Genomic DNA, 17,172 nt, shown 5'->3' on the forward strand with positions numbered 1-17,172 from the left:
ATGCTACTGCTTTTCGCGCGTCCTACGCCTTTCTTGTTTTGTCTTTTCGGTGCTTAAGTAGCGGGGGTTATAAAAATGAGATTTCTTTGAAAAATGTCATCCGCTACTTAAGTAGCGGACGTTATAAATGTAGAGTGTTTTTGGGGTGTCCACTACCTAAGTAGCGAACGGAGGTATTTTGGTAAATTTGTAGGGCGCGCAAGAAAATAGATAGGGTGGCAAAAGAAAATCACATGTTATAATTGCTACCACATCACCACCAAATTCTTTTGATTGTCACTCTTTGCTCCCATGAATTTCTCACACTAAAAAATACACTATCAAAAGAAATCTCCTAATAAGATTTACACTATGGAGAGATATCTTTCGGTAGATAGAGAATTTCTGATCAATTTAAGAGGCAGAGAGCAACCATCAATTATTTTACATACCTTTAAAACCAAATGAAAAGTTGTTTTAATTAAGCAATTGGCATTTTGCATTGGTGTGTTTGGAATTCTCGAGGTACTAAGTTTATAGCAGCTGGGAGTAGCTGGATTCGTGAAAAGCTTACAACAATTGAATGCAGCAACTATTATATGATGGTCTGATTCTGATGTTATGCTTGAAAACGACTTTAATAGTGTTGTGGATGCTATACAAGCAAACCAAAGTGATGTTTTTTAATTTTATTACAGTATTTCTTCTGTTAAGTTGCTGAATTTACATTCATCTTTGTGGTAAAATTAATTAAGCAACAAACAAATATGACGACTCAAACATTAGTTACAACAGTCATTTTTTGACTTGATCGTAGTTTCTTTGATTTCATTCCTCGTCAAAAAATTAATATCATAAGTTTATGACAAATATTTAGAAAATTGAATCTGAATGTTTTTTTTTTCCTTCAAGATTCTCTCTTTTTTTAATGAACCCATACAAAAATCAGTTTAGAAAATAAATAAAAAAACAGTGAATAAAGAATAAACAACATGAAAGAAATAATCGAAAAGTATTCAAATCTCAAATAATAATTAACCAAATTTGAGTCTTAAATTTTTTACAATTCCAGCTGTTATATGTTCAAACGTTAGCCTTTGTCTATCAAGGCGCCGACATATGTAATGTAATACTCCAGACTTATTCAGTTTCAAATAATTTAATAGGAAAATGCTAACTAGTGCCCCTGGGGCACTAGTTAAGGATACTAATTATAGTAAAATTAAGTTGAAACTTGTGTAGTCAATGTTTGTAAAGTATAAAAAGTATCATTTCCAATGCAAAAATTGCTTTTTTTGTATCCTTAACTAGTGCCCCGGGGGCACTAGTTAGCATGACTCAATTTAATATACGACAGAAGAGAGGTACTAAGATTAAAAATGAATTGTGTTGAAGAAAATTAAAATTGAAAGAAACATTTGCATATGTTATAATTTGATCAGTCCAAAATGATGTAAGTGCGCAGTACCACATAATATAAGAGGAACTAAAACAGATGTCACACGTCTAGGGGAGCTAAGAAATTAATTGAGGCATATGTTGCACATTTATGGTGCAGGCAATGCACAGAATCCCAAAAGAAAAGGATCATGCTTTTGTGTGTATCACAATCACAACCAACATGTGCAACACGGTTTCCTCTAAGTGTCGTTTGGTTCTTTCCTTTGCTAGTAAGTGTAGAAACTCAAGAAAATATGAGAAATAATTGTATATTCATTGTGATGATTAAAGTACAAGTAAAAGTTCCAATTTATATTATAGGATTAGACAAAGAAAATAAATACATATAAAGGCTAATAATCTTAATTTAATTACAATATAAATTATTATAATGAGAGAATCATAACATATAAATTATTATAATGAGATAATCATAACATATCTTAACATCCCCCCTCAAACTCAAGTGGGTGGAGCTGTAAACAACTTGAGTTTGGACAATAAAGTGCGGAAGCGACCTGGAGAATGAGGTTTTGTAAACAAATCAGCAGGTTGATCTAGAGTGCCAATAGAGATAAGATGAAGTTCACCACGGAGAAGATGTTGGCGGATGAAGTGACAATCAATTTCAATATGTTTTGTTCGTTCATGGAAAACATCATTGTGAGCAATTTGAATGGCACTTCGATTGTCACAATAAAGATCTGTCGGTGAAGGTTGAAATGTCTCTAAATCAGCAAGAAGCCAACGAAGCCATAGTATCTCAGAAGTAGTATCAGCAAGAGCACGATATTCAGCTTCAGTGCTAGAGCGGGCTGTCAAAGTTTGTTTCTTGCTACGCCAAGATATAAGGGAATCTCCAAGAAAAATACAAAAACCAGTGGTGGAACGACGATCACTAGGATCACCAGCCCAATCAGCATCAGAGTAGGCTCTAAGAATCAATGGGGATGTAGCTGAGTAATGAAGACCACAAAATAAGGTACCCTTAATATACCGAATGATCCGGAGAACAGCAGCATAATGTGTGGTACGTGGAGAAGACATAAATTGGCTCACAAGATGAACAGCATATGAAATATCCGGCCGAGTAACTGTGAGGTATATCAGACTACCTACGAGTTGCCGATAAAGAGTAGCATCATTAAGTAAAGTACCATCTTGAGGAGTAAATCGAACATTGGGTTCAAGAGGAGTGTGTTCAATTTTACAATCAGTGAGACCTGCCCGAGAGACAAGATCGGAAGCATACTTGGCTTGTGAGAGAAACAAGTCATCACTCGAAGATAATACTTCAAGCCCCAAAAAGTAACTTAATGGTCCAAGATCCTTCATCTCAAAATGTTGACACAAGAATTGCTTAAGCTCTTCAATTCCAACAGAGTCATCACCGGTGATAATCATGTCATCGACATAAAGAAGCAAGACAACAGTACCATTGTCAGTTTTTCGAGTAAAAAGAGCAGAGTCATGAGCACTTGAGGAGAAATTCAACTTGGTGATAGTCTTGTGAAATTTAGAAAACCAAGCTCTAGGTGCTTGTTTGAGACCATAGAGAGCCTTACGAAGCCGACACACTTTGTTTTCTTGACAAGTATAACCTGGAGGAGGACGCATGTAAACCTCTTCTTCTAACTCTCCGTTGAGAAAAGCATTTTTGACATCCATTTGAGTGAGCCTCCATTTGCGAGTAGCAGCAATGGCAAGAAGAGTTCGAACTGATGTGATGCGTGCAACAGGGGCAAATGTTTCTTCATAATCAATACCATAATCTTGAGTGAACCCTTTTGCTACAAGACGAGCTTTATAACGCTCGATAGATCCATCAGAGAGAGTCTTTATTTTATAAACCCACCTGCATCCTACAAGGGTCTTATCAGATGGAGGATCAACAAGGTCCCACGTGTGAGTTTTCTCCAATGCCTGTAATTCTTCTTGCATAGCTTGCTGCCAATGAGGATCTGCAGATGCTTCCTTATAGGATTGTGGTTCATGATAGTGAAGCATAGTGGAATAACAATGGTAATTATCACGAAGGTAGGGAGGTGGATTTCTTACCCGAGGAGGAAGCTCAATAGCGGGCGGTGCAGGATCAACAGACGAAACATCATCACAAGAAGTGGATGGAATATCGGAAGGCGTCGGAAGCTCACTAGATGAACCTACATGCGTCTCATTATCTGCAATTGTGTCACTAGGAAAATAATCGACATCAGGGTTAGTAAAGAGAGGAGTTCGAGTAGAAGGGATTGACTTAAACTTTGACAAGGAAGAGAACATTATATGTTCCCAAAAGACAACATGACGAGAGATACGAATGCGTTGGGATATTGGGTCCCAACATCGATAACCTTTGTGTTCAGTCCCATAACCAAGAAAACAACATAGACGAGCGCGAGGCTCAAGTTTAGTATATTCATGGGGCTGAAGGAGGACAAAACAAGCACAACCAAACACCTTAAGTGAGTTATAATCTGGTGTAGTGAGATAAAGACGCTCAAAAGGAGACACATTGCCAATGACAGAGGAAGAAAGACAATTGATTATATGGACAGCAGTAAGGGCAGCTTCACCCCAAGCGTGTTCTGGACAAGAGGCTGAGATAAGCATGGCACGAACTGAATCAAGAATGTGACGATGCTTTCTCTCAGCACGACCATTTTGTTGAGATGTATATGGACATGAAAATTCAGACAAGGTACCCTGCTCATGAAGAAAAGACAACAGTTTAGAATCACGATATTCCATGGCATTATCTCGTCGAAAAACTTTAATTGATTTTGAAAATTGTGTTTGAATCATTTTGGCAAAGTTGATGTAAATTTGAGGAAGTTCATGCCTATTTTTCATCATATATATCCATGTAAAACGAGAATAATCATCAATAAATATAACAAAATACCGAGAACCTCCCATAGTAGGTGTGGGAGCAGGACCCCAAATATCAGAATGCACGAGATCAAATGGTTAAGCTGAAATAGATGTACTTTTATTAAAAGCTAAGGCCGGTTGTTTAGCAGTTTGACAAGCAGTACAATCAAAAGACTCGTTGGTGACAGATCCTAAATAACCTTGAGACACTAGAGGGCGCAATTTACCAATAGAACTATGGGCAAGACGACGATGCCAAAGTTGAATGGAAGAGTCCGTGGAAGCTGCACAAATGTTAGACTCCATAGGAACATGTAGTTCAATGAGTTCATATAACCTTCCGATCTTACATCCAGTCCCTATGAGTTGTCCAGTCCGTGGATCCTGCACACGACATCCAGAGGAAGAGAAGGTAATTTCATAACCAAGATCACATAATTGACCAATAGAGATAAGGTTAAAATTTAGTTTAGGAATAAAGGATGCAATTATTTTGGATGATGCGTCAGGTCTTATTTGGCATCGTCAGGTTCCTTTGAAGGTTTCCATCTGCGCCTGGCGACTCTTGCGGGACAGGCTACCTACCAAAGCAAACCTGGTTACTCGAGGGATTTTATCTGAGGCGGCCCATCATTGTGTTTCTGGATGCGGAGAGGTTGAGACGGCTCAGCACCTGTTCCTTTCTTGCAGTACCTTTGGTGTTCTTTGGTCTCTTTTAGCTCTTGGATTGGCTCTTCTTTGGTGACAGCTCAGACTATTCCCGATCATTTTGTTCAGTTTACATACTCAACAGGTGGTCTTCGAGCACGACGTTCTTTCATGCAGCTTATATGGCTGGCTTGTGTGTGGGTTATGTGGACCGAAAGAAATTACAGTTTATTCAGAGGCTCAGCAAACACAGTGCATCATATGTTGGACAAGATCAAGACTTTTTCTTTTAGGTGGTTGAAAGCGACGAGTAGTACTTTAGCTTTAAACTGTCATAGTTGGTGGTCTAGTCCTATGCTTTGTTTGGGCTTTGTATAGTTTCTTTTGGTCCTTGTATTTTGACTTTTTTGTAACCTTACTTAGTCTTCCTTGGTACGTCTTGTGCTGAGTAGACTTTTGTTTATATAAAGATCTCATTTTGGCTTGTTCAAAAAAAAAAGAAGCTTAGATTAGATAAGGAGATAGAACCTGTGTGGCTTACATGCATAAGAGATCCATCGGCAGTGTGGATAGAACGGATAATGTCATTTTTAGATAAGGAAGCAAATAATTGAGATGCAGATGTCATGTGGTTACAACAGGCAGAATCAAAATACCATTTAGAATTACCTGGTGTGGTGGAAAGAGCGGCAGGAGTGTTACCAGATGGCAAAAGTTGTCTAAGTAAAGACTGAATATTTGAGACGGATAATGTAGACTGAGAGGATTCTAAAGATCCATTGGTAGCAGCAGCAGTCGTAATTACAGACCCGGAAGAGTTGGAACGAAGTTGATTCCTATTATGATCAGATCGTTTAGGACGAGTGGGACAATTCTGAATCAAGTGTCCGACCGTTTTGCAATATCGGCAACAATTTGATGCAATATGACCATATTTTCTGCAATTATAACATTCTACGGTGGGACAATCGGAGGAAAAATGTCCAAACTTGCTACAATGACGGCAAGATTTGGTATTTGGCACAACGCTGGATTTCTCCATTAAAGCAATATAATAATATTCAACGAAAAATAGAATGAATTGTCACAACTACAAGTTGGACAAATTCGATGCACCTTTTTCAACCACCGTTTGCTGAATTGGTGAATTCACAAAGGCAAGTGATATATATCAATGTTTGACTTAGTGTTGGTGGACTATGATGTCACAAATGTAGGTGATGGATCACAATGATAATTTGGTGCTTTAAGGAAAGAGGTATGACTCCGGAAAAAATAATTAACCGTATGGAAGCGGCGAAAGATTGATACGAAAAGAATACTCGGGAGAGAAAAAAAAACCAGGAGCTAGAAAAACCTAAGCTCTTGATACCATGTAGAAACTCAAGAAAATATGAAAAATAATTGTATATTCATTGTGATGATCAAAGTACAAGTAAAAGCTCCTATTTATATTATAGGATTAGACAAAGAAAATAAATACATATAAAGGCTAATAATCCTAATTTAATTACAATATAAATTATTATAATGAGAGAATCATAACATATAAATTATTATAATGAGATAATCATAACATATCTTAACAGTAAGAATTAAGAAATTTGTACTCTAAGGCTATGTTTGGATTGATGGTACATAACGGAATGGAGCGGAATGGAATAAGATGGAATGGAGCGGAGCGGGATGGAATGGAGCATAAAATGTATTCCATTGTTTGGACATTTTGTATTCCATCCCATACACCCCAAATTGGAGGGGAAGAAAAATAAGAGAAAATGATGGAATGGGATGGAATCCATACCATCACATACCACTCCATTCCATTCATTTTTAAAGAATCCAAACAATGGAACTTCACTTCATACCACCACATACCACTCCATTCCATCTCATACCACCAATCCAAACAAAGCCTAAATAAATCTAAGTTATTATATTTGTCTAGTGGTGAGAAGTTTGAGTAATATACTATAAGGTATGGATTCGATTATCAGCTTATTTGTAATAAAAAAAATGGTTGCGGATCTAAGTTTTAACTTTTACGTATGCGGAAAGAATGGTGGAGCAAATTTGGGGTAACCAAAGCTATCCCATTTTTTAATTCTTTTAATAAGTTAGTGTATTTTTTTTTTATAAGAAATTGGTATATTTTTATAATGTATATTTAACCACTCCAAATAAATTTACTTATGAAAAATTAATATAAATAAAAACAAGGTAAAAAAATTATCGCTTGATAGATACATTTATTAGTCTTACTTTGTCACTTTCGGTCTCTATAATAATTACATGGAGAGTTTTATCAACAACCAAAATTGTCAAGATAAAATTTACAAAAATATATCTTTTTATTTTATAATTGCCCTCTTGTAAAAATTTGGCTAGTTTAGCCACATATGATGAAAGTTCGGTTAAGAGGGAACAATTCATTTTGTTTGTACCATATATTTTTTGATGGAGGTTAATTACTTTTAAATGTGAAAACTTTGTGTTTATTTATACGCATTAAGAACTCCAAAAAAAAAAAAAATTATTACGTCTTTATATTTTCAGGAGTAGTTAGAAATTTGATATCTCCTTAATTTTTCTCTACTTCTTTTTCATTTATCTCTATCTCTCTTATTCTCATTCTCTCTCATGATTATTTATTAATTTTTTATTGAAGAGAGAGATTGAAATCAAGAGATAAATAGAGAGTAAAGAGAGAGATATAGAGGAAAGTGAATGAGATGATTCAAACCCGCAGAGTCTCACTTATTGAATGTGATGTGGCAAGAACACGTGCTTATAAAGAGACAATTTGCATCATATAAAGTCGATTTCATAGGAATGAGTTATGCATAAGGCAACTTTTAAGACAATATCAACACTAGTGGAAAAAACACTTACTAAATCATACTTTTTAAATCAGATGTCATCCACCTGATTTAACAACATGAAAATTGTGGACACGGAAGGGGAATTTGTAAGAGAATTACAATTAAATCGGTTAACCTGATTTAAAAAGAATTTCATAATAATTAAATTAAATTAAATGCAAAAACACTCTCAAGTTTCAATACAGTGAAAACCCTAAACTTTCTGCACAGTGACTTTGTCTCTGCGACGACGAAGAACCGTAAACCTCTCTCTCTCTCTCTGTGAAACCCTTTCTCCACTGCCGCTTTCAGGTTCACATTTCCATTCCCTCTCTCTCTTTGCGAAACCCTTTCTCCACCACCGCTTCAATTTCAGATTCTCCATCGCCGCTTCAGTTTCAGATCTAAGGTTTGTTCAAATTCCATTTTGATTTTGGTCTTTTCCTCATTCTTCGCCGTTGTTTCCATTTCCAATTTCCAGATTCAGATTTCCTCATTCTAAGGTACCCTTTTGTTTTGCTAATTTGTGCGTTCAAAGTTTTCAAGGGTCTCTTCGCTGCAGCCGTCGTCATCTTCGCATTCAGTCAGTCGCTGTAGGTATCTCTCTTTCTTCAGTATGTAGCTCCCAACTTTTATTTATCTCAATTAATTTGTCTGTGTTGTGTGATACTGTGTTTTCTAAGCTTCAATTTGTTTTATCATTTGTTTTGTAATCTAGTTTAGGTATAGTATCAATAAGTAGAATCGTTTCTGCTGCATTTAAACTTGTGAAGAAAAAACAATTCACCGTAAAAGGTAAATTTGAAACAAAATCTTTTCAATACCTTTACTTTCTTTCTTTGTTTTTGTTTTTTTGTTTTTTGTTTTCCATTGTTGTGGAACTCTCAGGTTTTGGCCATGCTATGTTTTTGTTTTGAGGGATTTGAGGGAAGCCACATAATTGGTTTTTGTTTTGTGTAGTTTATTTCTTGTGTGGTGGTGCTTTTGTTCTAGGATATTGGTTGAGCTTGTTGAATTTTTTAGATATGTGCCTTTTAGTGTGATATACATTGGTTGTGTATTCCTGCTATATATTGTTTTGTAATCTTATAATTGAATCCAGGTGATTAGTGTAGTGTTTATAAATTTTATTTGCCATTAGAAAATAATAATGTACTTTGGTCTTTTGAAACATTTTCCTTTACCCTTGATCATTTGAACTGGCCATCCACAACAAACTAGGGAAATGATTATTATATATCTTTTAATGCAGACACATGGATGATCCATCAGCTCCTTCACTAAGTGAGAATGATATTCAGCCTACAAAAAAGAGGTGTAGACGTAGCACACGAATGAAATAGATGAGTTTACATTGCAATGGTGTAAAGACACCAGTTGATTTCGATCAAAGTAATATTGTTCCTAACAACTTCAGAATTTGGAGAAAAAATGAGGCAGATTATTGTGACAAAGTGCCTTAGTGGTAAAATTTCAATGTTGAATCTTTCCAGGTATGAACATTCAATTCTTCTAATATTTGTCTATAATTTCTTGCATTTTGAACCAAGTTTTCATTGGGGTGGCAGGGTAGTGCAAGCTTGATCATGTTATGTTAATCGTAGTCCTTGTAGAATGAGGTGAAGACAACTAGTAACTAAATGTTTTTGAGACCTACGTGTGATTATGTTTTTGAGAGTTTTCAATTATGTGTAGTGGGGCGGTGCCTTTTGTTAGTGAGGAGGCAGTAAGTTTGTTGGCTTATGGTGGATTTAGTTTCTATTCTTTTGCTGATATTTTGTTAGTGGCCTTGAGTTTCTCTTCCCTGCAATATTATGCAGGTTGTAACTTTTTATCTAGTGAGTTCTTGTACTCATAGAATAATTATCTAATATAGTTTGCTGTTTCGAAAAATAAAAAAAAGATGACTAGTAACTATTCCTTACACTGATTATTTTGGAATTTTTCTATGTGTGGGTTTAAATAATACTGAATGTTGTATTGAAAAGTGTGAATGTGTTGATTATTTCAATCGAGTATTATTGATTTGGTTTGCTGCCAATTATAGATAAAACATCTTCTGCTTATTGCTGACCTCAAAACGACAAAATCTCCCGGTCAGTCTAAAAGAATATTACACTATTTAATTCTAGAGATATTAGGTAGAAATTGTAGAATGATACATGATACTATTGTAATTAGTTATGGTCTTTGAGATTTTGAAGTCTGAAGGAGAGAATGATTTGTCCTGCATTCACTTACAAGTAATTTAATACATCAATGCTATTTATGTTCTCCTATGTAAATATACAATTTAAAAAAAATGGGTGTGATTGTTCATATTAACTTTTGTATATAAAAGGAATTCAAAATGACCATCAGCATATGCAATTCCTTGACAGCTTTGTGATTCTAGGCTTTATTTTCTCAAAGTTGTCCATTTTATTATGCTTATATGTTCAGCTGAGTTTATCTTCTTCTTTTTTTTCTTTTCAGAATTAAAAGGTCTGAGAACATTCCTGTGGAAATATGGAGAGGATTGATTCATCAACCCAGCGATTTTAAGAAATGGTCTCCCGAAACCAACTTATGAGGTAACTGTTAAAGGAGAAGACAAAGTTAATTAAGCATACAAATATAAGGAATCGAGGTTACAAGTATAATCTTAGTGTATAAGTATAAATTTGTAACTTTATGGTTTATAATTTATGATTCTAGGTATATGATATTAACTCTAATATTATGGAATGATTTTAGTGTGTATGGAAAGATTTTAGTGTGTATGGAATGATTTTAGTGTATATAAGTATAATTTATGCTATGGTGTATGATTTTAGTGTAGAAGTATAATTTTGTAACTTTATGCTATTAATCGATGATTTTGGATTAATACTCGAGAAACAATAGCAAAAGAAAAAAAATATAAAAGAAAATTAATAGAATTTAAATCGGGTGAGATACGAACTGATTTAAAATAAGGTTTTTAAATCGATTGAGCCGATTTAGTTTTGGATTTTAAATCGGATCAAATAGATACAAAAACTTCCATGACTTTTTTAACATTTTTTAAATCGGGCAAACTGATTTAATAAACTCTTTGAAATCGGGCAACCCGATTTAATAACATCTTTTAAATCGGTTCGAAACCCGATTTAAAAACAAAAAACTTACTAAATCGACGGAATTTAAATCGGTCCCGGAACCGATTTAAAAAGCCTTCCCGAACCGATTTAATAACTGTTTTTTCCACTAGTGCAATCTATTGAAAATCAATTAAAACACTTACTATTAAGTTAATTACTTCTATCGGACTACTTAAATCACATTTCATATGGTCATTGAACATAAACAAGTATATTAAGAATCTCATATTATATGAGATATGGCTTCAATTATGTTTGTAGTAGTTTCTAATATAATTTGACATAAGAAAATGTGTTGTAGACCCTAAAAAAAAAATACTAACTTTATATAGAAATAAATTTATGCCATTTCAATAGAGATGATATACTTACTCAATACAAATTAAACATGAACTAAGTTCTAACCAACAATAAGCCTTTCACATTGTCGCATCTTTTTTTCTCTCATCTCCTAAGTTCTAACCCTAGCCGTCACCTTTTTTCTTCTTCTTAGTTTATCAAAGAGGGGTGATTTCAGGTCAAATTGACCTGAAATTACCCCTCCAAATTGTTTTTTCTTTCTCGTTATTAAATAAGTGTGATTTTTCACATATTTGTTTGGTTTTGTGTTATTTGGTATCCCGTCCTTGTGCGGTGTATTCTGTTGTGCCGTCTCTGTGCGGTGTATTTTGTTTTCCCGTCTTTGTGCGGTGTTCATTTGTTTCAGGTTGAAGGATTAGATCCGATCAAGTACAAATCTATCCAATGTCGACTTTTGTGTCATCAACGCTGCAGATCTGGGGGCATGGACATTCCAGACACTTCAATATAGTCATATATGTAGGCTTATGTAATTTGCCGTTTTATGCTATTAACATGGATGATGTGAGTTTGTTTGCAGATTCATCCTTTTTGTTTTTAGCAAATTTGAATTTGTATTACATCGATGTACTCTATCAGTTTGAATGAATGAATATCCTTTATTTTTAGTCAAAAAAAAATTGAACTAATCACAGAGATGGCGTCCAAGCAAACACTATTTCTTTTATGTTTAATAAAATAAAAATATTTGAACAATTTTGTCTAATAATGAACATTGGATAATTACATAAAAAATAAAACATTTGATAATTATTAAAGGGTCGCAATGTTTTCTATTTATATTTATTATTTGTTCAAATAATTTAGATTTGAGATTGTGAATGTAACCACGCATATATTGCCATAAGACACTTCAAAACTCTCCGAAAAAATATCAAAAATATTAGGCCTAGACGTTATGATCGGGAGTTTAAATTTTTGCTCTCCACTTATGTGTGTGAGTTTATAATAATTTTGTTTTTCGTCAATATACCAAAAAAAACTCTCCAAGAAGACTGTATATAATCCGGTGTGCGTGTTGTGCTTAACAACAAAACAATTCAATCTTTTATATTATAAGCTTGTATACACAAGCAAACTCTAAACCCTAATTTGTTTTCCATGTTTTTCCTCCATTTTATCTTGCAATTTTTATTAAAAAATAATACAATTTTGTCTTGACAAGGATTCGAACCTATAACCCTTCAGTACAAGACAATATTTCCAACCACTATGGCAAATATATCAATTATAATTAAAATTATGTGCAATAATTGATAAGCACCATCAGTTTTAAAAGTATATCATATCAAAATTATTGTTGACTATATTATTCATCACGAAATATTTTTATGTCTTTCCTGATCAAAGATTTTTTTTCTACCGGATCATAAATTTAGAGAATAATTATCATGTGAGATTTGGAAAGTTATTATAACGTGTGATTTGGAAAGTTATTATCAAACTCAATTATGTTAAATCAAATTTTTTTTTGCAATACAACCAAACACAACCTTAGTCATGTCACTAATCACATTCATTATTTTGATTTTAACATTGCAGATTTAATATTAACTGAGGTGATCAATTGATACAATATGCACTAGCAGATATTGAGATGATGTTACATAGTTGTGGGAATAGTTTAAAAGATTATCCTCCAATGCCTAGAGCAGCCACATCATTAGTTCATGATATACAAAATAGTTTAATACACGACAAATTGAATTATAACAGACAATCATTAGCTGAGGAACATGTTAGATTGATGTCAACTATGACTTCGGAGCAACGTAAAGTATATGACACAATCATGACAAGAGTTAACGAAAACAAACCTGGTGTGTTTTTTCTTTAGGGTTATGGCGGTACAAGGAAGACATTTATCTTGAGGGTCATGTCAGCCGCATTACGCTCAAAAGGTGAGATAGTTTTAACAGTTGCCTCAAGTGGGAACGCTGCATTGCTTTTACCTGACGGTAGAACAACATATTCAAGGTTTTCTATTCATCTATATGTTGATGAGTTTTCAACATGTACCATAGTTCCTAAAACCCCTTTGGTGCTATTAATACAAAAAACAAAGCTCATTATATGGGATGAAGCACCAATGATGCACAAACAATGTTTCGAAGCTGTTGATCGAACTTTAAAATATATTCTCAAGTCTATTGATGAAAAAAATAAACACATTCCCTTCGGTGGAAAAGTTGTTATTTTTGGCGGAGATTTTAGACAAATTCTACCAGTAATACCCAAAGGTACAAGGCCAGAAGTTGTTCATGCTACTATTAATTTTTCGGTTCTTTGGAATTTTTGTGAAGTTTTAACATTGAGTAAAAACATGAGGATTCTCGGTGGTGCTTCGAGTGTAGACGTTGAACAAAGAAGATTGTTTTCTGAATGGGTTTTGGGTGTTGGCGATGGAGAAATTGAAGATGACAACGACGATGATTTGGAACTTGACATTCCATCAGATTTATTGATTCCAAATTCAGATGATCCTCTTGCCTCTATCGTTGAAAGCACTTATCCCCAAATTTTACAAAACATGAACGATATAACGTATTTCCAAAATAGAGCTATACTAGCTCCTAAAAATTCAATAGTTGACACAATAAATGATTATATGTTGGATTTAATTCCTGGTGAAGAAAAAACATATTTGAGTTATGATACTCCACTCACACAAAATGTAGACGGTCAAACAGTGGATGATGTTCATACTCCCGAATTTTTGAACACGATTTCTACGTCGGGACTTCCAAATCACAAGTTAAGACTTAAAGTTGGAGTTCGAGTTATGCTATTAAGGAATTTGAATAAAAAATTAGGATTATGCAATGGAACAAGACTGACTATTACGAGATTGGGAAAACGTGCTCTTGAAGGAAAAATTATTTCAGGAAGTAATATTGGTGATCAGGTTTTCATACCTAGATTTTCTCTGACACATCTGACGTGAGAATTTCTTTTAAATTTTAACGGAGACAATTTCCTATAATGATTTCTTTTAAGATGACTATTAATAAGAGTCAGGGACAATCTTTAAAGCATGTTGGGATATATCTTTCGTCGCCAGTGTTTTCACATGGTCAGTTGTATGTTGCAATTTCAAGAGTTACTTCTAGAAAATGATTAAAAATATTGATCATCGATGACGACGGTGAAGATACAACTAAGACTTCGAATGTGGTCTATAAGGAAGTCTTCCGTAATATAACATAATTTTCTTTGTATGAATATTTATCCAAAATTATTGTTGAACTTTCGTTTAATGTTACTCAAAAAATTTCATATTATATTATTGCAATTATCATATCGTAATTTATAATTACATATCTTACAGCTAATTAGACCCGTGCACCGCACGGGTCGATGTTCTAGTGTAAAGGAACACATTAAATCATGTGTCCATAACCTATTTAACAAGTGTTTCGCTAGGTATTTTTCATTGCCCTTCGAAAATTGTACAGTACCATCGCACGTTCGACAAACTCTCCAAGTAAATAGTTGCGATGGAACCATGGTTAAAATGCAAATGAACACAAGAAAAATAAATTTATAATGTACATCCAAGCACATTCTTAGTAGATCCATTTTTAATGCGATGGAATTCATATAAAACTTTATCCAATCATATATAAAGAGTGTTAATTAAAAATAAATGTTTTAGAAAGCAATTTGGATAGCATTTCTCAATATAGTATAGTATATATAATAATACAACAATCATAGGCAAGTTCCCCCCAATACAAGCTACTAGCTATCCTCAATATATATGACCAATTAGTTTTGTCTTCTTCCAAATTAATTTCCTTTGTATGACAAATAAATTAAAAGGGTTTTTTCTAATTAACCCTCACATAAATTGGTGGCTGTTTACATTTGGAACTGTATACATATCGTAGTGGGAGTCACCATCTTGGCATATGTGAATCATATTTTTCCTACCCATCGTTTTTTTCTCCACCGCCACTACCGATGATTAATCTTTGTTGGAAACCTGTGGGGGTACACGAGATGGATTCTTCCCTCCCAACCAAATTTTCTCTACACGCATAAGTCAGTAATCGAACACCTAACCACATATTTAAAGAGACCAAAACCCTTACCATTTGAACCAATTCATTGTTAGTTTTTTCCTACCCATAGCTATTGGAAGCTAATTAAGCTACGTATTCTATATACGAGATTGCACTAAAAAATGCAAAGCATACAAACAACCTAAAGGTTGTCATTCTTTACATGTTGTTTGTGGCAACTTGATATATTGAGCCTTGTCACGCATGCATGGAGGATCAATGATTTGGGGTTGATGGATGCAAATATACAATATATTTTTTGGTATCAACTATCAAGACGTCACGGATCAATTGGGATGGGAGGAGTATAGTGTACGTTTATTTTTCTAAAAATGTGAATTGCTTTATTTCCACTTAGCATATCTATTTAATTGCTTTCAAATAATAAACAGATAAAGGGATAACACACGCATTAATTCATTATAGTACATAAATAATACATATATGTAGAGAAGTAATCCCTCCTTTAGTATTTTTTGGCATTGTCTATTTAGACTCCCTCATACAAATAGCATGATCATGATAATAGAATTCCCACATGTGGTACTTGTCTGAATTAGGGCCGGTTCAATTTTTCTACTATTTGTGAGTATCTGTCTGATTCAGGATCAGTCCAATATCTTTAGAGGTCTAAAATAATTTTTTATGGTGAGATTTTTTAAAATTTAAGAGAAAAAACAAATGCTTCTAAAACAATAAAATAAATAAGTTAGGTGATGACCTTAATGATGTGCTACCTTCGTCCTAATCAATTGAGTCAAATAAACTCGTGTAAATAGATTATCATATCATATTACATATATTTAAAGTTAGGACCGGAAATAAGTCGATAAGTCGAGTCGAATTTGTCTTAGCTCGACTCGACTCGATAAGAATTGATTCGGCTCGAAATTCGGCACGATTTGATACATATTTTTTTACAAATTTACTAGTATTACAACAATTTTGTTTAAATGTCTTTAAATTTTGTAAGCGAATATATATTATAATAAATAAGGGTTATTTTCTTTTGACGTAGAAATGAGACAGGAGTAGTGGAAAAATTCATGCATGCAGTGGGCAAATTGTGATCACAATTCTTTGGGTATGCCCAAAGGACCAAAGGGGGTATGTATGACTCTGACTTGGTGTTGGATATCTTACCAGCGACTCCCGCAGTTTTCAAAATCTGCGTCCTTCCGTTCCGTTACGTCCTCATCAGTCATCACAATTTCAATTTCACATTCACACTGTCAACCCAACGGATACTATTTCATCTTTCCGTTACGGGTTCTCAAAGGTCATTGACTTTCCGTAGTTACCTTAAAACCCCATGGGTAAAATAGTCCATTCACTTTTAAGCCGGGTCCACTCAAATTTAATTAAGATGATTATAGCTCCAACTCCAATAGAACGGCAATAGTTCTCACTACTTTCCAAAAACCATAGCAATACACATCCTCTTCCTCTTATGCATGGAATATTCTTTCATTAAAACACAATAAAAACAAAGCTTAATTATAGTTTTGTTCTTTTTATTTTTTATTTAACACAATAAAAAATAATTGATCTCTCATTTTGACAAAAAAAAAATAATAATAATTGATGATCTCTCATTTTAAAATTATATAACTTTGATCCATTTCTCAAGTTTTTGGACAAAACATGAAATTAGCAATGCAACTTGTTATCCGTTTGTCTTCATCATATGTAATTATTTTGAAAATATATATATATATATATATATATATATATATATATATATATATATATATATATATATATATATATATAATTATTTGGAAGAAAAAAATGGAATATATATACCATAGTTTCTATGACCTTTTT

At 33.7% G+C, this 17,172-nt stretch overlaps 1 long non-coding RNA gene and 1 pseudogene across 3 annotated transcripts; both read left to right on the top strand.

Moving 5' to 3' along the window:
• The first annotated feature begins 7,830 nt into the window (after nucleotides 1–7,830).
• On the top strand, nucleotides 7,831–10,703 carry LOC123892890. Of its 3 annotated transcripts, none has more exons than XR_006803294.1 (4): nucleotides 7,837–8,208; nucleotides 8,338–8,396; nucleotides 9,052–9,292; nucleotides 9,847–10,245. It is a non-coding gene; the product is annotated as an uncharacterized LOC123892890 (long non-coding RNA). The 3 variants fall into 3 exon arrangements; XR_006803292.1 differs by lacking the exon at nucleotides 9,847–10,245 and adding an exon at nucleotides 10,275–10,703 and having other exon boundaries at nucleotides 7,838–8,208; XR_006803293.1 differs by having other exon boundaries at nucleotides 7,831–8,208; nucleotides 8,338–8,392; nucleotides 9,052–10,245.
• Nucleotides 10,704–12,863: 2,160 nt separating this feature from the next.
• LOC123892891 lies at nucleotides 12,864–14,476 on the top strand (annotated as a pseudogene).
• Nucleotides 14,477–17,172: the final 2,696 nt, after the last annotated feature.

The sequence above is a fragment of the Trifolium pratense genome, linkage group LG6 (assembly GCF_020283565.1).
Source record: "Trifolium pratense cultivar HEN17-A07 linkage group LG6, ARS_RC_1.1, whole genome shotgun sequence".
Classification (NCBI taxonomy): domain Eukaryota; kingdom Viridiplantae; phylum Streptophyta; class Magnoliopsida; order Fabales; family Fabaceae; genus Trifolium; species Trifolium pratense.